The following is a 24016-nucleotide window of genomic DNA, read 5'->3' as shown; positions in this document are numbered from 1 at the left end:
AAAATGGTAAGCAGATACTTAAAATGATGAGAAAGTTTAAATTTTACCTGCTTATCTTAATGCATTGATTTTAAAGCATTAAACTGGGGGCATAAATTGAGTGCTAGTAAAGGGAAAAATCAATATCGAGAGAACATATGAAGCACTCTAGCAAAGGCTGGTAATATTTGGTGGATGAAAGCAAAGAATGCTGTGAATAAGAATTTCAAAGTCTGAAGAATGCATACATACTGAAAGATAAAATTTACATAAAAATATTTTTATGAGATAAAAATTCACCATCCAGCAGTAAGACACAATGAAGGTAAATCATTTCACCTATTTATTACAATTTTGCCTTTCTGAAAACTTGGTAAAATAAAATTCATTATCACTTAGATAAAATATTTCTATTTAAAAAATGAGGAATCAAAACATAATGAGTGGCTTTACAGTGGGATAAATTTTGTAATACCAGAAGTGGTACAAAGATTACCTACCATCATTTCTAATTTAAATTTATATATAGCATACATTTCAAATATTACACATTATTTATAAATAAGGCACTCATGTAAATCTAGCATCACAAATAGCATTAATTAATAAACAATTTATTTGTCCAGAAAAAAATTATCATCTAAATACTAAACATCATGATATAGTCTTTGGAAGGATAAGGATGAAAATATATGCAGTCTTATTGACAAAAAATCTGTAAGAAATACTTTACAAATGTAACACCTACTATTATGTAAGTAAAATATGGAAATATAAATACAAAAATTATACACTGACAAGATGGAAAGATAAATGGAAGATGATTATTGCAGACAATTTCAAAAGCCCTGAGATTTTCAATGAATTATCAACCCAAAATAGCTGGAGTATGGGGGAGAGAGAGAATTGTGGAAACCGAACATACACAGTAACTGCTTTGTTGATGAGGTGTGACAGCTTGAACCATTCTTACTATCCACTTTGTTTCAAACCTGAATCCCCCGTCATCCCAGTAGCATGAACCTTTCCAAGGCTGGGCATACTAGCCAGCAAACTAGCATCCTACTCATACCTTTTGCATATGAAAGAAAATAACACTCTTGCATTAATAACTTTTCTCCTGAATCTCTCTGCTGAGAAAGTATAAAGCAAGATTATTTTTAATGCCTCAGGGTAAAACAACATCATCAATGGTACCTAACTCCAGTTAATTATCAAATCTAAGAACTGGATTTGTTGATGGTCCCCTTTAACTTCTGGTTACGGTAGCAATGAAATACCATGATCTATGCTAACTTTTGTTTGTATGAGACAGTCCAGAAATAGACTATCTTTTGTGCTGAATGAGACAACTATTTGCAAAGTTAATAAAAACAAACAGATTTTAGGAGTTTTAAAATGTTGCACTAATATTTATGCTTCACTATTCCATTTTTATGAAATTTTATAAATTTGAATTTAGACTATATTTGAAATCTCCATTTCTAAATGAATACCTACATTTAATTTAAATTAATACTTACATTCATAATGATGGGTGAAACATTGTTTCTGCTGAGAGAGTTGAACTGGAAAACCTTCAGGCATGCAGTTCCAGGTCGTGAGATAAAGCATACAGCTAATAATCAGTATAAATGGTTCTTTACAGTTTATAGAGTGCTTGAGCATATATTATTTTATATAATCCTCATATCATTTATGTGAGATTTCATTGTCACTGCACACATTTATTTGGAAAGAAACTGAAATCTTCAGATTACTCCTTAAGTTATATAGTGACTAAATTTCAAAACTCTGGCTTGAATTAAATCTTATCACTAATCCATGTGTATTTCACAAAAATAGTGCTCCAGATGACAGAACACATGGATAATGAAGCCAAAATCAAGGGTGACATCACCCCAAAAGGTAATTAGATTTATTTTGATCCAATAATCTATCACTTCAATATTAATTAAAAGTCAGCCCTCTTGTAAATGTTTGTAACAGATACCTAAGAGGAATTAGAAAAGAGATTGCAGATATTTCAGGGGAAATCATCATCAGTAGTGGATAAAATAAATCAATCTCATATAATTCTGATGATTCATCAAAATAATTAAAAATGCACACCTGTCTATCTAGTCTATCTCTATAGTAGATAAGTATAGAAATATAACTCTGCTTTTTCAACATTTGAGCTATAGTATGCTTTCATTAGTACAAATATTTTTCTAATTTATTTTTGAAATACTTCAACAAATATCAAAATAACTCTCTGTGTTTTGCTTTCTCCCTCCCTTTGGTTTTACTTTGAATTTTTATTCTGATTTTTAAACTCCCTCTATCTAAGATGAAAACTATCTCCTTATTCTTTAACTGATTAGTTCTCTATGGTCCTCCAAATCCCATCAATCAGTAAAATGACTTATTAGCAACACAATTTTTTCTTTTAACCAATAGGGATTTGAGATATAAAAAGAGATACGTGGGTTTTCTATAATTTCTGCCTAAAACATTGCCAATGATCCATAGTATAGCACAGTGATTTTTACGTAGTAGATAATCAATAAATGTTTGTAGAATTATGGTGGGGAATGTGGGAGAAGGATTCAGTTCATGCAGGAAAAGTGATATTGAGTAGAGTGATTGCTCTGTATATTTATAGATAGTTGGAATCTTCTAGCATATGTGATTCACAGCCCAGACGAAGTATCCATTGCTCAAAGAAAAATACAAAACAAAAAAAATACCTAATCTACGATATCAATTTTCTTCCTTCATTTACAACAAAAAATGAAATAGGGAGGAAGAAATCAGAAGCAATAATGAGAAAGGATTCATTAAACTTCTAAACTTCATGAAAATTAAAAGTGTGAAGAAATGGAAGTTTGTACTTTAGATGACTCAGAGCATCCGGTTCTGATAACTCTATAATGACAATTTTCTTTGTAAGTGAATCCCTTCTTATGCATGCTGTCTCAGATTGATCACAGAATCCTTTGAAACGTTGACTGTTATTCTTGTCTGGCTTTAATGAACTTGTATATTAGGATAGAATTTTAGGAACAGAAAACCTTATCCAGTCTGTGTGACTTTCTTCATTGAGATCACGTTGAGGACATGATCACAAAACAGTCTCAAAATATGATCACCCAAAGCACATTTTCATGTTGACAAGCCTTCAGATTCTGCTTCACTCTCAGACAGTTTTCCTTCCCTCCCAAAGGGCAGGGATTTCATTCAAACAGCCAACAGAGCAACAAACTGTTCGCTCCTGTGGTAGATTGTTTCTAATGCTTAATTCTTTAAAATATACTAATTCTTCTTTAGTAATTTACTTACTCTTTCTTACAGTCTTTCAAAACATTTTTTTATGTCTGCTAAGTGCACTGCGCTGTGAGAGATGAAATCATCTTAGCTCTGTCTTCAGTCTTGTAGGGGATTCAGACAGGTAAACAAATCATTACTCAATGTACTGGGATGGGAGGTTTAAGAGAAACAAGCACAAAGCACAACAGTGGCATAAAGATAATGGCCTTTTCAGAGAAGGTTATACTTGTGCAGCAATTTTTAGAAAAAGAGTAGACTTAAGAAGGTGTAGAAGTGAGAGGAGAAGTTCTGTCAGCCAGAGGGAATAAAGGGTGAAAAGACAAAACGGTATGAACAACATAAAGTACTGGGGGAACACATGTGATTAGAAATATACTACCTTAGACAAATAAGCATAATGTGCTTCGTTCCTCTAGAATTTTGCAGGATGAGGAAGATAGTAAAGCCAACATGTATCAGTCAGTCAGGATCAGTAACAGCAAAGTTTGAAATAGACAGAAGAAAATATTTGGCAAAGTGAAATTTGAGATATGGAAAGTAACAATGAATAGATATTTTTGACCCATAAAAGCACCAAGTGTTAGGTGTAATTTCTCCTGAACAATATCATGAAATTAATTTTGGCGTTAATTATAGGCCAAATAAAATTTTGAAGTCATTTTTTTGTGTATGTGGAGTGAGTTTTAGGAGAGTATAGCCATGAGGCTAGGGAATCACTTTCACAATTGGGATAAAATCAATCTCATCAGACTCCAAGTTTCTTAAGAATAAAAACTCCTTTTTCTTTTTCTTTTTGCACCAAACTGTAAATAAGTACTACTCGCAAAGAATCTACGTAATCTACATCTTACTTTTTAAAATTTCAGACCCATTCTGTAAAAAACAGCATTTAATAAGATTATTTTTGTAAGGTATTGATACATAGCTCTAAATCTGAAATGTGTCCAGCTTTTCAAAGATCTGGGATAAAATAGTACATATTTATATCATATCCGCAGATACAATCATGTAGTTAATGTACCAAGGGATCCTGAATATTTTTCAAATACAATTTTTTCAACACTTGAAGACTAACAGGAATGTATCTATCTTGAAGTTTCAGTCAAGAAATAACTGGCATTCAAAGAAAGGAAGGCATGGATAAGAGTGTAGAATAATGCCCAGCTTCCTCTAAACTTGAGGCCTCAGGTTTGTTTTGTTTGTTTGTTTGTTTGTTTGCCTTAGTAACATTGCACAGCACTGCTCTCTCCTACAGCTGCTCTCTCCTTTCATGGGACAGGTAAGACTGAGCAGTAAGCAATCTGTCACTGCAGAAAGAGACAGAGCAAGAAAGCCACTCACTAATCTAATGGGTTGGTTCTTATTCCTAAATATCATAATAATATAAACTTCCTTTTTTCAAATTTCCTTCCAACTTTCAAATTAAATAGGGGGAAATAAGTGTCAAATGCCTTTGATATGCTGCCTCAAAAAAAAAATCTATCCTTGTGGAGATATAAAACATGACCTAGAACCAGTAAATCTGAGTTTCTACTGTGACACTAAAATGCACAAAAAATGTTAGAGTGAAATCAAACAAAGAGAAGAGAACATTGAAAACTGCACAGTAACCATCATGTTACCTATTGAAACAAGAGCTAATAAGCAAAAGCACAGTGAGAATATGGACAATTTCAAAATACTTCAAAGCACTCTAGGTAGAATTTCCTAATTTAGAAAAATCAATGCAAGTCTTAAACTAGAGATAATCTAATCCATTAATCATCAATAATCATACAAACCTAACGTGAGAGACCCGTGAAAGCCAAGACAGTTACTAAGTGTTCAATTAATTGGCCACAGTGTCTTCAAAGTGAAATACATGGGAACAAGTTCTCAGAAAGATCAGGAGATGAAAATTAGATATGTCTATTGGTTGGACACACTCAGTGGGAAACAACGCAACCACTATGGAAGGGCTTACTTCTTACCCTTCCTTCCTCTCCTTGCCAACAGATTACAATTCTTGGGAAAAGAAATGACAAACAATATAGAAAAAAGCAAAAGTTTGGACAAACACTGAAGATGGGCATTCTTTCTTTTTATATAACTCTTCACACATATTTTATTTATTATCATATCTTGGCACTCAACCTCCAAAACATACCCTCTATTAGGTCATTTCTCTACTTTTCAAGGGTTACCACCAACCCAAGTCTTGAGCATCTCTGTCTCCACTGCTTAAGAGCCTCCCAACTGGTCTCCTGCTCCTCAGTTCTGCCACCATGACCACCATTTCTTCATTCTCCACCTAATTTCCAAATAATCATTCTGAAATAAAAAACAGATAGATCAGCCCCTTCATAAAAACACTCCAAAGACTTTCCATAGTACTTATTGTATGTATGTATGTATGCATGCATGCATATATGTATGTATGTATACATTTATGATTTAAATACAGTAAAATATACTGTTTGATGTGCACAGTGTATGGGTTTTGTCAAATACATAGAGTCTTACAGCCACAATTATAGTCAATAAAGAGGGATTTTACAAAATTAAAGTAAATAAGTTAAGACTAACTGCTCAGCCCCTGCAAAGCCTAAGAGGACAACTTTAACTAGGGTTCCCATGCAAATCCTCTAAACAATAGACACATGTCTCAGTGGACCCTTGAATGAAAACAAACAGCCATGTGAGGATTTGGAGGCTTAGCATAAGAAATCAAAACTAAGTGATGACAAATTTTAGGATGTCTGAGATCGAGAAAGGTCAGAGTGAACATAGTACTACGAACACAGAGAAGAGTCATATAAGATGAAGCTTGGAGAGCTGGTGGGTGCAGCTCCTGCAGAGATGTCTAGGCACAGTGAAGAGTTTAGTTTTTCTCTAATTGTGATAGCAGGAACGGTATGTTTTGATTTGTGCTTTAAATATGCTCTGCTGAACAGAGAATAAATTAAAAAGAAGAGGAGTAGAATCAGATTGATCAGCAGAAATACTGTAGTAGTTCAAGTGAGTATCCTGGCATTTTGAGCAGGCGTATGTTAAGATGTTGGAAATGTTGAATTGGAGATATATTTTGAGACTTAAGAGATAAGATTTTGGGATTAGATGGGATGATGGAGTGTGGCAGGAAAGAGAACAAAAGTATGAATGGTTGTATAAGTTGCCAAAGCACCTACAGAGGGAATGAAAACATTCTTAGAGATAAATTAAGACCTATTTTAGATTTGTTAAATTTAAAATTCATTTATGACATCTAAGTATTATACAAATGATGATAACATTTAATTATATTACTTTAAAAACATTTTAAAAATTCTCAGCTTAAGTAACAATTTTTGTGGAACTTCTCTGTGATGTCTTCAGAGTTAGGTATGCAGCTCTTCTCTGTTCTCATGTTACTCTGTGTTCACCTCTAATATCCCAGATGACAGCAAACATAGACTTTCTTTCACCAGCTTTAAGAGAATTCCTACTCTAGAATGTACTCAATTAATCGATTTTAAATATGTTCTTTTCTTTCTTATATTTTGATTTTTTGAATCATATTTCCCACAAAGAAGAACTTTCTGTAACATTTTGAAAATCTCAACGTATCAAAAGAAAAGAAAAGACCAGTGTATCAGACCACCACAGTAGATTAAAAGAAACACATACACCAGGGAACAGAAGAGAAACATTGAGAGACAGAGAATTGTATGAGAGACACATTTCCCTAAATGACGTAGTCCAAGTGCTCACAATGCAGATGTTTACCTGATGTCAAGGGGGCTGTCCTGCTTCCAACAACTTCATGATATTTTATTAAATATGTCTCAGAATCTTTTTCTTTAGATAATAATTTATTCTCATTTTTTTGCCTTCAGTTTTATACTTTTGACAGTTTAAAAGATGATCCATTATTCTTTTTATACATTCATGTGACAAAAGTTATTTTTTCATGGCCCTCCTCCTCTGTTCCCATAGAAATTGTTTTCACCTCCCCGGTAGGAGATCTTGCAAGATCTCATTTGAATTAAATTTTGGACGAATGGTCTTTAATTACCAGTTATTGCTGAGCTGACGTATATGTTGTAGATAAAACTATCATTTTTACTGAGGATACTTTGGATCTTTTCTCTGTTTTATAACCCTAACCAAAGTCACAACTACTTTTTTCAAGGTATATCAACGCAAGGAAATCCAAGGATTTTCTAATACTGATCTTTTTAGCTCAATAAACTTTTACTAATAATGTTGATGCAATTAACCTTTCACAAACGGTGGGTATTCAGGCATCCTATCGTATAAGCTATATACATAGAATAATGTTTACTATGGTTATATATTTTTAGTAAGACAACATAGTGTTAAGACAAGGCAGTATAATAAATAAAACATTACCTAGCATAGTAAGATGACGTCATGTTGAAACAATATTTATGACTTATTTTGCTCTTACAGCGATACGAAATTATCAAGGAATTCAAGTACCCACATTTCGATCTACCCCTGCATTTTTAAGTACAGCTTAGTCACAGAAAAAGCCAAGTAGCTCCAGAGAGATGAAGTTTACAGAAGTAAGAAGAATAGCCATCTAGAAAGTCTTCATGAATTATTGAATTCAGAAAACAAATGCCTCAGTATCTGTTCTTTCAAGATTTTTTTAAAGTTTTGGGCATTCATGATCTCCTTTATTTGTAAAGCAGTGGCATTAAACTAAAAATACTTAGAGGACATTTCAGTTAAAGAGAAGGAGGGATGGCAAAAATATGCAGTCTTATCACCACAATGGACCTAAGAAAGGCAATTTACAGAAAACAGAATATTTACAGTCAATCAAGTTGCAATAACACTAAATATACTTTACCCAGCTCAGCAAACTGATGCAGCAGAGGAAGAGAAGATGAACGCAGGGAGGAGCTTGCTTCAACTAGCTGGTATGGATACCGCATAGCAAAAAGCATTTCAAACACAGATTGTACATTAAACTCTAAATTCGATACCATGATACAGAAGAGGCATGACCATTGTCTTCAGGAATTTATAAATTTATTGGGAATAAAGGAAATCATACAACTGAAAACAAACTGATAGCATTACTTACACCTTTTGGTATTTTCATTAAGGCCTCAAATAACAGTACCTTCCTAATTTTTAAATTATTTTTGATTGATTTGATTAACCATACAACTTCTTTGCCACAAAGGTTAAATCAAAATGGCAAAAGTTTAAGGATAATTTAATATGAGGGAATTTTTGCATAATTTAATATACATATTACATGATTTCACATATAAAATTTTTGCTTTATTATAAGATATAGATTATTTCCATTATTCAGTTGTTAGATATATTACTATTTAACTGGGTTAAAATAGTTTCATCACCTTTAATCTCATCATTAAAGTGTAAATCACTATGTCTTTAGTATATTATACTTGGTAATATTTTCACGATTGTTTCAAATTTTAACCCAAGTTTCACATTATTTTCCAAGTGATATATCACATAGTAAATCTGTAGATTCTTGAGCATTAAAATCTCCTTATTTTTGAAGCTGTTTATTGAACCAGAATTGAATCCATTATTCTTTTATCACATCCAAAGAAATTATTATGACAAGGATATTATGCATGTACTACACTTTTTTTAAGTGCACACAATAGTATTAAGAAATTATAACGTTCTCCTGATATACCTCTAGTTCTTTAATGGAAAGGCTAGTTTTTTCACTGATTCATTTATTAAAATAAACTCATTTAACAGCTATAATGAGCCAAGCATGAGCTTCTATTATGAAAAGAAAACAACTGATTGTTCAATAAGAAAGCTTATATTAGAATATATACTAAGCAAATAATTTAATAGCACTTTTCTTAAATTACTATCTATTCTTCAACAATTTCATACAATGAGGCAACCAAAATAAATAACTAACAGAGTTATCAAGGTCAGTATATTGAGGGACCCATGGTTAATTTCTTTATTTTTGTTTCATTGAAAGATTTAGATTAAATATTATATGACACTGTAGCTGAATTTTTTTGCTCCATGCGTTTGAAAATTCATTTTGGTAGTTAAAATTTAGTGGGCTGCATGTGTTTCTGTTTCTATCAGGGGATACTGTGTAAGCTGCTTATCTTTAAAAAATTCAGTGAGCATTACCTTCGGCAGGGCTATTGTGGGACTATAGAGTTGATGGAAGGAGCAATAAATAAAAATAACAGGTATTTTTCATGACATCATGTACTGAACAATAGAAACAGTTCAACCAATGAGAAGTGGGCTCAGTCTTGGTGTGGTACCTTAGCAACAAGTCCCAACTAACACAGACACACACACACACACACACACAATCTGATGATGCACCATCATAAAGAGGGCTCAACCCCTGATACTGTATCCAGGAAAAACACTATTAAAACAGTGAAATCTATAGAGGTCAAAATATTGAGGCTGCTTAATCAGATGATGCTGAGTGAACACATTTGACTCCCTAGTTGCCAGGAAGAAAGAAGTAAAGTGGGAACTTGGCAGCACACAAGTCCTAGTCTAGGAAGCACCACTCCTATCACTATCACATTTATCCCCAGCCAAGGCATCCAGCAGGAACACCATACCCTGGGGACCCGGATGAAACAATTGGGGTATAAGCAGTTAGTTTGCTAATGTCCTATTTTTTCATTCTACCCCCAATAAATATCCTATTCCTCAAAAGTATAGCAAAAATCATTGCTTAATTTATTACTCTTAATGATGAGTCAGGGGGAAATGAGAAATGCTGTTAAAATTCCCCCTCCCCTTCCCAGATTGCCCAGCTAACTCAAGGGCCATCTTAAGTAGAGAATTAGAACAAGTCACTCAAATTCTAATAGCTTAGCTCTGCATGAGCCAGACTTCACCCCCAAACTGTCTCATGTTTAAGCTTGTACTATTTGATGCTGCCTTAACTGAATGTAGCCTAATTTTTTTCTTGTTAGTGAGTTGCTGGAAGATTTACCAGAGAGATTGAATTCTCATTGCCAAGATGCTTGGAAGGGGAATAAAGATGGGTAGAAATATATACTACTGCAGTTTTATTAATTCCTTCTCCTTGCAACAATCTAACGTCTAACTGTAAGTGGACAGTAAATGAATTTCCACTTTTTCACAGTCCATAGCTAAAATCATCATAAAGCTTCAGTAAAACCCTGCTCTAGTAAAATCAAAAGACAGCCATGGAGACATTTCCCAACACATTCTGCAATCAGATATAAGAAAATGCAAGAAAAAGAAGAAATTGTGAACTTATGCTTTCATTTTGCTACCGGAATTAATACATGAAAATGGCTGCCAATGAATATAATACTGTTATCATTAGTAGCTATTAGAAGTTGTTTCTCTGTAAAATAATCTATGGAGGAATTACATTAGCTAGAAGGCATAAAATGAATAGCACAAAGCAATTTGGGAAATTTTTATTAGTGAATTAGGGAAGGATAGAATTTGGAATTAATTATTAAAGAAGAAAACTTACTATAAAATTCAAAAATAATTAAAACTTTGATGATAAGATAAACTTTGCAATTTTTCCAGACCCTTGGCTGCTCTTCCTAATTTACACAAAGGCCCAGGCTCTCAGTGCTGACCCAGGCAGAATAGGCATTCACTCATCATACTACTAAGAACTTCCTAATATTTTAACATTCACAGCTTGCAGAATATAATCCATAATACTTACAGACAGGTTATAAATCAATACAGAAAGTAGTTAAATATATTAACATGAGCTAACAACACGTTTGAAAACTCACAAAAGCAGAAAGTGACTACGGAGTCCATGTATATACATCCGGCCATAAGATTTTTAAACCTGTTTTTAAAACAAATCAAGGAGTTCAGAATTGAGTTAAATACATGATTTGTGACCCAAAGGGGTCCAAGAGAGTTCTGAGTGAGGGTCTTCAGAACAAAGTTCTTTGCTAGGAAAAAAGTTTGGGAAAACTATTGTTTGAAACCATTATATTGTGAAAATAAAACTGCAAAACCTAGATGCTCTGTTTTAAGAGGCATAAAGCAAAGGAAAAAGAGGTTGGATCATGAATATATGTTTATTGTAAAGAAATATTGCCTGAGTAACATTAAATATTAATTCTAGATTTCAAACTAAAAATGTGCCTACACCATTCAGTCAGATACCAAAGTGAGACCTTGAAAAAATAAAATATTTATATATAAATAAAAGTGTCCATAAAGGAATTTAAAGTTTATCCCTGAATCTGCCACTCTAACACTGCACCAGAATGTTGTCAACATGGCATAAATTTACATCTTTGAAAGGAATCATGATTTGAAAAGCACAAGAAATTCTCTGGTAGTAAAACAATACAGCACAGATAAGGTTTTTTTGTGGTGGTGGTGTTAATTTTAAGACCTCTAAAACATTTATAGAGAATTTTAAATTGTGATTCATAATCATTTATCTATTCATTCAATATAATTTATTTAGAATTCTACATGATAGCAATCCAACAGCTAGAAGATGTATAAAGTTCCTATTCCTCTGAAGTTTGCATTCTAGTTGGGATGAAATTGAAATAAAGAAAAAGATTAATGATTAAGAACATGTCAATTAGTGAGAAGTTACACGAAGAAAGTGAATAAAATTAAATAAGAGAAAGTTACTTGCGTACGCTACTTTAGAAATCAGCTAAATGTGCTTTACATGGCAGGGGTGGTATGAGATACACAGCTCCTATACAGAAAGCAAAATTTGATTTGAAATTTTAAGAGCAATTTCAATGAAATATTATATTTACAGCATTGATAAAACTTTTCCAGTTAGTCTTGACTTCAGAGTACAAAAAAAAAGTAAGTTGTTATATAACCCAAACTATAACTGGAACTTTACTAAGAGTCAGAAAACCGGGTTCTAGTTATATACTTATTCATTCATGTCTCAGTGAATTCATTTTTCATTCATTCAATACATATTTATTAAATGCTTACTAAGGGCCAGAAAGTCTTGAATGGAAGCCTTAATACATAGCGATCAGTACTATGTGTAAAGTCTTCATTATGTTTGTCTCCTTCATGGAACTTATAACAATTTAGATTAAGTATGTATTTTAAATCACTGCTTCATTTCCCCTTTCCCCCACTAGAGTGAAATCCCAGAAGATCAAAAACTATGATGTGATGTTGACCACTATATCGCTAACACTGTCATGTAGATGCTCTGTAAATATCTACAAGGTAATAATAAAGTAAAGAGGGAAGGAAGTAGAGACAGAAGGAGGAAGGGAAGAAGAGAAGGCAAGAAAGAGGCAGAGAGAAAGGATGAAAACAAGGAAAGAGAAAAAGGAAGGTAAAGAATGAAGAAGGTGGGGGATGGGGAAGGAGGAGGGACAGAGGGAAATTAACAAGTAGTTATTGTCTACTGTTTGTCTAACCCTGTTAGAGTAACTGTTTTTGTGATCAAAACAAATAACAACCATAACAACAACAAACTACCAGTTTAATGCAAGTAAATAGATATTTCAAGAGCAGAATGATTACTGCTATGATGGAGAAAAACACAAATTGAGCCAATAATCCAGTTGAGGAAAGGAATCAGGAATGAGTGTTGAGAGAGGTAATGCTGGAATCTGTTACAACTGTGTGTCTTTAGATAAGCTGTAAGTCTAACATAAGACTTTTTGCTGAAGTTCAGGCAGACATGTCTAACTGCCTACCAGATCTTCACTAGGGGCCATTTGACAATAATATAAATTCAGTGGGTCCAAACTGATTTTCCCATCCTATTCTCTATAACATGATTTCTTTTGTGAATCATGTGATCATCCACCACATTAATGCCCCTAAAAGCAGAGTGCTTTCCTCTTCTTTATCTACTCTATCCAAGTGGCTTCTAAATCTTAAGTTTTCCCCCAAAATATGTCACTAGTCCTTTCTCTCCATTCATACTTGTCCTGCCTTGTTTCAGATCCACCTTGGTTTTTTGCTAATTACATCGGCTACTTAACTAGGACTGCTTATCCCTTATTTGGAGATTTCATTCTACAGTATAGATGACATTAAGAAAACCCAGATATAATAGTGTCATCTCCTTGATTAAAATTCTTTAGTGACCCTCCTTTAGTAAAGACAAACTTAGCATAAATGAACTTGGTCCTCAGGATTTGGTCCATAAATACTTTCCCTACCTCATGTTCCCTGTGCTCCATTCACACACAAATGCTTGAATTTCCCAAACGCATCCTCTTTTTCTCATCTCCGTAATCTTGCATATGGCTTTTATTCTTCCTGAAGTGTCTACACCCCTTTGTGTATATAACTAATTCCTTCTCATCCTTCACTTTTACCAAACTCTTCCTGGATAATATTACTCACTCTTAGCATCCATGTTTACTTCATAGAGCTTTCAGCACAATGCTATGTAGTAGGTGCTTCATTTTGTCTTCTCTATTTAATTTTGAGCTCCTGGAGAGCAAAAGGTCTTGTCTGATTCATTTATAACAATGAGTGGTAAATGATTAACTCCTGACAAATACTGAGTAAATCAGTGTACAAAGTAACTAATAAATAAGCCATCAAAATTATTTATTATCTCATCCATAACATGTTTTCAGTGGACAAGTTTATTCTAAGTTACTCTCCAATGATAAAACTTCTTATGTTTGTGTGTAACTGAAGCATTATGCTGTACACCAGAAATTGACACAATATTGTAAACTGACTATACTTCAATTAAAAAAAACATAAAAAAGGAAAAAAAAATATTCCAGAATCTTACATCTTATTCTAAGAGGGATTTCATTCTTATTGTTTCCACACAGAACATGTATGCATGCATTCACACCTGCCTATGGCCTTACTATTCAGGATATTGAGTCTTCTTATTAAGAGACATCAGGATTAAATAAGAAATATAAAATTGTACTGTTGATGCAAATTAGCATACCAATGAATGGTTACATCTGGTTAGTAGAACTTTTAAAATTCCAATATATATGAATAAAGCACTTTAAACTATACTGAGTTTTCTTCTCATCATTTTCTTTTCTTAAGAGAATTCAAAAGTCTAAATTACTCCAGGTGTAAGTTTTAAAGAAGTAAATACTACACATCATTTACCACTGGGGACAAACACACACACACACACACACACACACACACACACACACAAACAAACATACACATCTTAAAAATTTGGAGATTAGCAATGAAATGGAAATTGAGTTAAGGTGGATTTTCAGAAAATATTGAATGCTAGCGTCAGCAAGAAAAATAATCAGTACAAATTAGCATCTTCTTTAAAAGGAAAAAATGCAAGACAGAGTCCTAAGAATGAAACAACAGCAACATCAAAAATAACAACATAATCCTTGGACTGACAGTTTAAATCTGTTCATGCACTCCAAATTTTGATTAATTCAAAAACAATAAAAATGATTCAGGAGATGCCATTGACACAATAAGCTAGAACCAAATATTGAGTAAGACAAACTATGCTATTATCAAACATACTCAAGGAGAACCAAATAAACAATATTTTGTAATATAAATGGCAATTATGAGAGGAGAAAATACTCAGACACAGTGTACCAAACAGATGCATCTTTACGAAGGGAAATATGAGACATCCCCACACCACTAATATCGCCTCCTCCCTTGGTGCCCCAAGGTTGAATCTGTAAGGACGCTGATGGGAAGAAGTCAATTACATAGTTAAAACCTTCCATACTTCCGTATTTTGTTTAGCCTTGTAACTTTCTTAGTAACACTTGATAGACTATATTAGAAACATTTTCTAAATGCTAAGACTTGTATCATACTGAAGTGAACTTACTCATTTTCTTATCGTTCTCTATCCTATGCAACATTAAGTTTCTTGAGAATAGAGTGTCCTTTTTTTACAGCATCTTTAAATGCCTAGCATTGTGCAAATACAGAATCGGTGTTCATGATCTTCTGTTTCTGTTGAATAAAGTATCAGTGCCTTCTAATCAAAGACCACCAGTAATGCACTCATGGCTAAACAAGTTGTTTTTATGATTCATGGCAGCCAGGAAAAACACGCATCATAAGGAGCAACAGGGCATCTCAAAAGAGAGTGTTAGAAAGAATTTATCATAGGATTTGGCCCTGTCATAGTTAACTTTGAGGCTCATCAAACACCTTAGTAGGAGTCTACTCATTCAAAAATACGGTACATTTCTTGAAAGTTAGAATAATAAAGAAGAGATCAAAATTTTATCATTTTTATTATGAATAACAAAAAAATGCAAATTTTTCAAGTTCTTTGTTCTACTACTAAATTCTAAGAAATTTTAACCAGGAAAACTTTAATAGATAACTTCAAGTTCCATCTGTGCCCATGAGAAAAATTTTACAACTAATGTGGTAGGAATGTCCATTTTGCTATTTCTATGATAATTCTTGATATGAGTATAATATTAAATAAAAATAAATAAAGATTTCTTAAACTAAGTAATGTACCCTCAATGAACAACCTTACAATCTAACTTTACATAAGAAAGAAGAGTAGAAGTCTTACTTTCTAAGCTGGGGAGTTGACTAACAGACCATTTGTAGCAGTGGTTTTGGATGGAGTGATTCTGTATAAGTGACTGGAGGAAAGATAAGTTTAAGCTTGCCATATCAACAGGTGCTAGTGCTGACATGCTAATAAGAAGATTGGAAAATGCTAGCAGCTTTGTGGTTCAACAAGAAATAATATTTCAACTTAAAATAAAAAGTGTTTGAAGACATGTGCAGATGTAGCTAGAACAATTAAATCCAATCTAGCCCTTGAGCTATAGTTACTTGAAAACCTAGAGTCCCAAACTATAGATTATATTACAGATGCTGTTTTTTCCCAGAGATTCATTTGGCTGGACTCTTGTTCCAAGAATGCATTACCAATTTCTCTCTAACTTGGTTAGAAAGAAACTTGACAAATGCCACTGCGGAGCATCCAATTTCAAGGAGCATGATCTGCAGTGTAACACTTATGTGCTCTATTATTAACAGAAATCATTTTTATTTTGGTAATGATCTCCTAAAAACAATCAATGACAGTATGAAAATAATTATTGCTGAAACTTATTTTCAACAGTAGTTAGAAATTGGAGCCAGTTGTCTACAGGACTAAACTTCGAGGAAGCCTAAAGCCTGGAATAACAAAGAAATGATGCACCTGGGAAACTGAACTTCGAGTCACCTAGTCCCACAACAAATGCCTAGGAACACACGTAAATTGTTAGCAGTTATGTGCCTTTCATTGGCAAACAGGGTACCACTTGAATCTCAGACATATCACATCCCCATAGAAAACAGCAGAGCATGGTTCTGCAAAAGGGGCAGTGGACTACTCACTCTGCACAGGGGTGGCACTGGGTCCCGTTGCAGGGATCTGAAGTCAGAGAAGTTTGTCCTTTTGACTGTGACTACTATTGTTTTCCTGGCTTTGAGTAGCAACTTTGTGTATATTAACGGGCCTTTGTCATCTGACTCTTTGGCCAACTTCCTTTCACCATCCTCAGAATGGAAGCCCTGCAGACTGCTGCCTCAAGTAAATTTAGCACAAGGCGTCACATTCTGGTTGACCGACCTGTGGAGATATTCTTTTTAAAAATGGAAGGATAGGATCCCAGAAAAAACAAACAGGTTCAGAATTTAACCCTTCTGGTGCCAGACAACAAACGCTGTGTAGCTGGAGAACTGGGAAGAACAGTTGTCAAAGCGTGTTCTCCTCCCTTTTGACTCAAGGCTCTTTGGCACTTTGGCCAACTGGTTAAAAACAAACAAACAACAAAACACTAGAATCTGAAGTGAGCAAAACGTGTAAAAAAAATATATGATTTCACTGTGGCTTCTATTGCCTCAATACAAGAGGCCCCTAACGTTTTACAAAAGAAAAGAAACGGAAAGCGACCAGATTAGGTGTCTGGCTGGCAAGGAAGCAGATACTAAAACTGTGGTCCCTGTGGCTGGAAGGAAGACAGCTGTCTGTGATGGTGCTGCTGAGAGTGGCTGAGGTCCTGTGGGCCTTGTAAGCCCCAGCCTAGCAGGCAGCAACTTTCTAAGCATGCTTTTGCAAACTGTTGAGGTATTAGATATGGGAAAGGGTGAAAAAGGAGCTGAGAAGTGCTCTTCCTTATACTGATGCAATTCTAACTAACTACAGGGGGAAAAAAGAGGATGAGGAGATCAGATCACATGAAAGAGATGAAATAAGTTAAAGTATTGGTATCACCCTTGGTTGTGAGTAACTCTGTTCTAAGATGTGTGAGTTAATCTCTCTGCTCTTACAGACAGGCTGAAATGTGAACAGTGACCTTGGAGCACTGTGATTTGCACAAGCTAACTGGGTTACAAATAATGGTATTCAGGAGACCGAGTATTAGAAATAATTTTCTAATTAGAACAGGTGGCCTCCAAGTGCAAAAGTAAAAGTACTTAATTGAGACAGGAAACTTTAATTGGTAAGAGTAGACAAAGCTATTTCATTTTGAAACTTCTGATTAAAATATGGTGCATAATATGCATGGGATCTGGCCAGGAAGAAGGAGTTTTTCGACTGGCATTGTTGCCATTCTGAGTACTGTATTTTGTTATTGTCCAGAACCATCCCACACATTAGAGGAAGATTAAGATCTCTGCCCCCTGCTCACCAGAAAAACACTTCATCTTAGAGTCTACAATCATTGAGCAAAAGCACTTCCACATAATCGGGGGTGGGGGGGAGGGCTAGAGGTGTGCTCCTTAATGTAAATTTAGTAAATGCACACTGACAAATTTTGATTTGTCCAAGATTCCTAGTATTAGTACAAGACCTAGAGTTACTATGGTCTTGTGACCATGCTGATATCTACTCTGACATAATTTTGCTCAGAGGGACATGACTTCTCTGGGCTGAAGCTAACTGAAGTAAGGGAGCAGGGATGGGGAGTAGGGCAGGAAGGATTCACAGTGCCTCTGAATCCTTTCCTGGGTGACAAGTCTTAATTTTGAACATTTTTTCCTGTTTTTATAGATTTTAAAAATTATGGTTTAAAACTACTATCTTTATGGTGGGGTCAATTTGGGTAAATACATATTCCTTCCTTCAATATTATATGGTTCAAATTTAGGTAAAATGCCTCAAAAATGAGACTAACCAAGTAGGAGCTGACAAAAGTAAGCATCTTTCTGTAGACCCCAGGTGAAAAGAGCTCGACTGTGACATGAGAGAAGACGCAGGCTTGCTGCAAACGCTGAGCCCTTGGAAGGGGTCTGCAGCTGAGTCACATTCTAATGCAGCTCAAGTGTGCCTTCTACACAAGAAGCTCGTGCATTTGACGGAGGTGACTGCATCTTCACTGCTACAGCTACACAAATGTTCTGGTATAGTAAGTTTCCTGTGAGAGAGCAGATAGTAATTTGGTACGTGAAGCCAAAACTTTGGTATTATAAGCCATCAGGCAGCTAGTGAATCTGAAGTAGCTAATCCATGGGAGGATTTTGTCAGCAAACACTCATGGCAATCCCATGCAGTTACCCTGTCCACACCAAGGGCAAAATAAGACAACAAATAACTTGAAATTTGACAACATCATAACTACCTTTTCTCCACCATCTTACCCAGATAAAGTGATTTTTGTGTTCCTTTTCTGTTGAAGTCATGCAACTGGCCCTGACAGAATGCAAAATCAAGCATGCAGAGATAGTATGCCTTAATTCATGCAAAATATTGAACATTTGCAATTGGTCTTCCCATAAAAATAATTTACTGAATATGTTATTTTTATGTCTATACTAAAAGCTTTGGAAATAAGTCTAAAGTGACATAAAATTCCATATAAAATCATTGACAGATATGTAAATGTAGCATAAACATAAATATGAGACAAATTTATTAGTGTCCTTTATGAATTAAATCTTATGAAACATCCCAGTATTGTAAAAATGCGGATTTAAGTCATTATTCCACTTAAACTTTGGAGTACTATTTTTTAAATCTTTGATGTTCCTAGATATTAATATAATTGTTCTTTCTAAAATTCTAATTTTTTTAGTTAGACAAAGACAAGAAATATATTTATACTGTTAAAGGAGCTTAGCAATTTGGGTTCAACATTAAGGATACCTGTGATAAAAAAATTGAGTAATGAAACATGAAAATGAAAAAAAAAAAGAGATAAAGGAGTTTTAGACTCAGCTTCAGCTCTTTTACTAGTCTATATTGTTCCTTTTTCTGGCTTTCACTTATTAACTATAGATGATTCTAATTGAGATACTAAATATTATGTATTTAGCAGTGTTAAATAAATTGAAAATTATTAATGTGAATACATAATCTTTCGAAAAAAGTCATTTTCCTGCTCTGTCGCCTTAGGACTCGTTACACTGTGCCACTCTGCTTCTTCTTTTCAACCATAATTGAGTAGTTCAGGCACTTACTGTATTAATACTGCTTATAATTTGTTTAATTTCCTATTTATTATGTATCTACGTATGGAATACATACACACATGCATATATGGCATACATATCTTGGACTGCAAAATTCAATTGTAACTGTTAAGACGTCAGGTTTTCCAAACTTGATCTGCAAATTCAACACAATCTCAATCAAAATTTCAGCGAGCTCTTTGAAGATATCAACAAAATTATCTCAAAGTTTATATGAAAGGCAGAAGATATAGAATAGCCAACGCAATACTAAATAAGAAGAATTAAGCTGAAAACTCACATTACACAATTCCAATACTTATTCTAAAGCTACAGTAATCAAGACAAGCATATTCTGGCAAAAGCCGAGACACACATATCAGTGTAATAGAATATATAACCCATAAAGAGGTTCTCACAAGTTTGGTAAACTGGTCTTTTACAAAGGAGCAAGGGCAACTCTAAAAGATAGTCCTTTCAACAAATGGTGCTGAATAAATGGGTTTCTTATGCAAAAATATAAATCAACTCACAAATCTTAAACTTTTCATAAAAAGTTAATTCAAAATTAACCACAGTCCTATTTGGAAACACAAAATAATAACGTTCCCAGAAGATAACATAGGAGAAAATCCAAATGACCTTGCCTTTGATGACTCTTAGATCCAATGCCAAAAGCACAATCCATGAATGAAAATCATATTAAGTTGTACCACATTAAAATTTAAAACTTGTGCTCTGTGAAAGATTCTGTTAGAAATGAGAACACAAGTCAAAGGCTGGGAGAAAATATTTGCAAAACACATATATTATAAAGGATTTGTATCCAGAATATAAAAAGAACACTTAAATTTCAAAAATAAGAAGTAATCTAATTAAAAACCTGAACAAAAAAAACAAAAAAGACTCATCAAAAAATGTACGGATGGTGAATAAGCATATAAAAAGATGTTCAACATCATTTATCATTATGGAACTGGAAATTAAAACAACAGTGAGTACACAGCTATTATGAATGGCTTAAATTCTAAAAACTAACAATACCAGTTGTTGGTGAGAATATGGATCAACAGTATTTCTCACCCATTTCTGGCAGGAGTGCAAAACTACAGCAACTTTGGAAGATAATTTAGCATTTTGTTACAAAGCTAAAAAAAATCTTATCATATGATCCAGTAACTGTGCTAACAGGTATTTACTTAACTGATTTGAAAATTTATGTCCACATAAAAATCTCCATGGGTATCCTCACAGCAGCTTTATTCAAAATCACTAAAATGTGGAAGCTTAAGATGTCATTCAATAGATGAATGAATAAACAAACTAAGGAACATCTATACATATACACAATAGAATATCATTCCACCATAATAATACATGAACTATCAAACTACAAAAAAAATTAATGAGTCTTAAATACATGTGGCCAAATGGAAGAAGCCCATCTGAAAAAGCTACAAACTATATAATTACCAATTATAAAGCTTAGAAAAGACAAAACTACAGTGATGGTAAAAATTTAGCAGTTTCCAGGGCTTGAGAGCCAGAGGGTAGGGCTGAGTAGGTATCATTTAGGAAGTCAGAAGAATCCCAGGATGGAATGCAAAATGTAACAAAGCAATAGAGCTCTATTACAAATACACAAAATAACGAGAGCTCTTGAATAAATGGCTCATTTTAAAATTGGGGAAGGAAATAAATAAGATGAGTTTAGAACATGTTGTAGTGTCAGAAAGTAAGGAAGTGCTCAAAAAAGAAAAATACACAATGAAAAAGATATGCCAAAGAGACACAGGAGCCAGTTTAAAGAGCTCCAAGTTGCCAAACCTGGAACAATTTCAGCAACAAAATAAACAAACAAACAAATAAATAAATAGCATTGGATTTATAACCAAAAGTATGAAATAAATTTTCATGAGTCCATTCTGATTAAATAAATTATTAAATACATGAAAAATACATAAATAAGTAAGGAAGAATAAACAAATCTACCCACAGGAGAATATCAATTTATGTCAATACTGCTCTCAAAGAGATGGGGCATCAATTCTTCACTGCTTAAGTGTGGCATGCACGGAGTGATTCCTTCCAAAATATGCAATATAGAAGGAGGGGGGGAAAGAGTAATTTTACAGTGCAGAAATCTATTATCAAGGTCCTCATAAAAAATGATGTCATGTTAATAGTATGTACCTTTGATATAATCTGATGAAAATGGTGCTTTATTTCTGTGATCTTTCCACCAAAACCTATATCCCCAGTCTAATCACAAGAAAATAGACAAAATATCAGTTAAGGGATATTCTACAAAATATCTGATCAGTACCCCTCCAAATTGTCAGGATCATTAGCAACAAAGGCAGTCTGAGAAAATGAAATAGCCAAGGGGAGTAAGGGGGACAGAATGACGCGATGTAATCTGGTATCCTTGCTAGAATGCCAAACATAAAAGGGATGTGCATTTGGTAAAAACTAAGAAAATCTTAATGAAATGTGGACTTAATAATGATGCATCAATATTGTTTTCTTAATTGGAACAAATGTGTCATATTAATGTAATATCCTAAGTAACATGGAGAATCGCTACACTTTCTGTGTAATTTTACCAAAAATCTAGAACTGTTCTAAAAATTAAAGGTTTATTTTAAATTAGAATAGATCGGTTTTTTAAAAAGCTACTTTTATTGTTCCTTGAAACATTTTCCAGACACTGTTAATGTATATGATAAGTAATAGCATTCTGAACTATGTAGAATCCTAGAAATACTGCATAGTATATAAGCTTTATTCATTTGACAATGAATATGGAGCATAATGAATGGAATGGAAGGAGGGGTGCAATAAAGACAGTTACTTATTTCATGGTAAATTTTTAATTGTGTCTACATCACTATCACTCCATCCACTCACCTAATGATTATGATAACATTCCTTCATTTTACTGGTGGTGTGGTTCCAAACCTAACATAGCAGCTAGCACTATACTAGGCATTAATTAAAATAATGTTTTAAATTAATGTAATTTACTTGCTTGCAATACAGTGGGCTTCCACTTCCAGCCGTATGGTAGACTAAATATTCTGAAATGCCCTTAGGCACTGCAAAATACACAAATGTTATTTCTGTATATATAACAGAATACTAAACAGTTTAGAAAGTCCAGCCCAAATCTTATTTTATGTAATCCAGACTGTGTAAAACTCATCACTTTTCATCTTTCAACCTTTAAAGATACTAGCTTATAAACAATTTGTAAGAAGACATAAATATTGATTAAAACAATAGTTCAATTCTTTGAATTGTTGGTTGTATAACAAAGGTTATTAAGTCTGTTGTATAGATTTTTTTTTGCTTTCATAACATTCATTTAAACAAATTGATCATGTTGCTTTTCCTACAGAGCTCCAAATGTGTGAAGCAATTCTCCAAAGAAACTGCATTAAAATTTTAAACAGAATTTTACTGGGTTAATTTTTTTTTTCCAGTACACTTGCTTAGAGCCTACTGCTACAAATAATATTTTCAAATGTCGGACACAATTTCTTTCTTTTATGCAAGTGTGTTGGCTAGGTTAAAGTATTAACTAATCTTCCCACAGAGCACAATGATTATGAAAAATTATATATAGAAAAATGTGTTTATATGTTGAATTTAATATACAATCAATATATTAATATACAATCTATATATTTAAATATGTATTAATCTAATTAAGAAGTAGAAAATGTTTAATGGCATTTAAAAATAATTATGGTTGTACAAAAATGTACCTATAGCAAAAATATGTTTTTCTCAAGATTATAGTTATTTTTTAATATTGGAAATGTTGGAAAAAGTACTGTCACAATCTATTTACTATTGTATTATATTATAAGAAGGGTTAGGTTTGACAAAATATTTTCTTAAATTATGAACATTATTCACTTTGGTATTGCAAGAATAATGCCACTGATTGCATTATCAGAGTAGAAAAGTGAAATGTCAACATGAATGTTAATTTTTAAAAGGTAAAGGTATAATCAGAAAAACAATATTACTAGGATTATTCCCCAAAAGAAAGTATATCATAAATGGTAAAACCCAACAACACCCACATCACCAAAAATAACTAAATTAAAATACAATATGGGTGGTGTCTATACAAAAGGAGGAAACCTGGACACAGACTGTCACAGAGGGAAGACCATGTGAAGACACAGGGAGAAGACAGCTGCCTTTAAGCCAAGGAGAGACCGCAGAAGGAATCGATCCTCCTGAAGCCCTGACTTGAGGATGGTAGAACTGCAAGGAAAAAATCCTGCTGTTTAGGGCCTTCAGTCAGTGGTATTTGATTCTGGCA

At 33.6% G+C, this 24016-nt stretch overlaps 1 protein-coding gene across 16 annotated transcripts in view; it reads left to right on the top strand.

Moving 5' to 3' along the window:
* LOC116277794 (ubiquitin carboxyl-terminal hydrolase 3-like) overlaps positions 1 to 23227 on the top strand; it is a 60980-nt gene extending 37753 nt beyond the window's left edge. For 4 of the 16 annotated variants that reach the window (XR_012078969.1, XM_072974005.1, XM_072974010.1 and 1 more), the window contains 3 exons: positions 1825 to 1887; positions 3316 to 3412; positions 7723 to 8482. The gene's annotated coding sequence lies outside the window, so the exon portion shown is untranslated. Of the gene's footprint in view, positions 1 to 1824; positions 1888 to 3291; positions 3413 to 7722; positions 8483 to 10241; positions 10325 to 18441; positions 19147 to 23077 lie in introns of those variants that run through there. The other 12 variants (XM_072974006.1, XM_072973996.1, XM_072974008.1 and 9 more) reach the window with 9 other exon arrangements.
* Positions 23228 to 24016: the final 789 nt, after the last annotated feature.

This window comes from Vicugna pacos, chromosome 13 (assembly GCF_048564905.1).
Source record: "Vicugna pacos chromosome 13, VicPac4, whole genome shotgun sequence".
In the NCBI taxonomy this organism is placed as follows: domain Eukaryota; kingdom Metazoa; phylum Chordata; class Mammalia; order Artiodactyla; family Camelidae; genus Vicugna; species Vicugna pacos.
The sequence above is the reverse complement of the archived record's forward strand: the minus strand, read 5'-3'. Positions and strand labels throughout refer to the sequence as shown.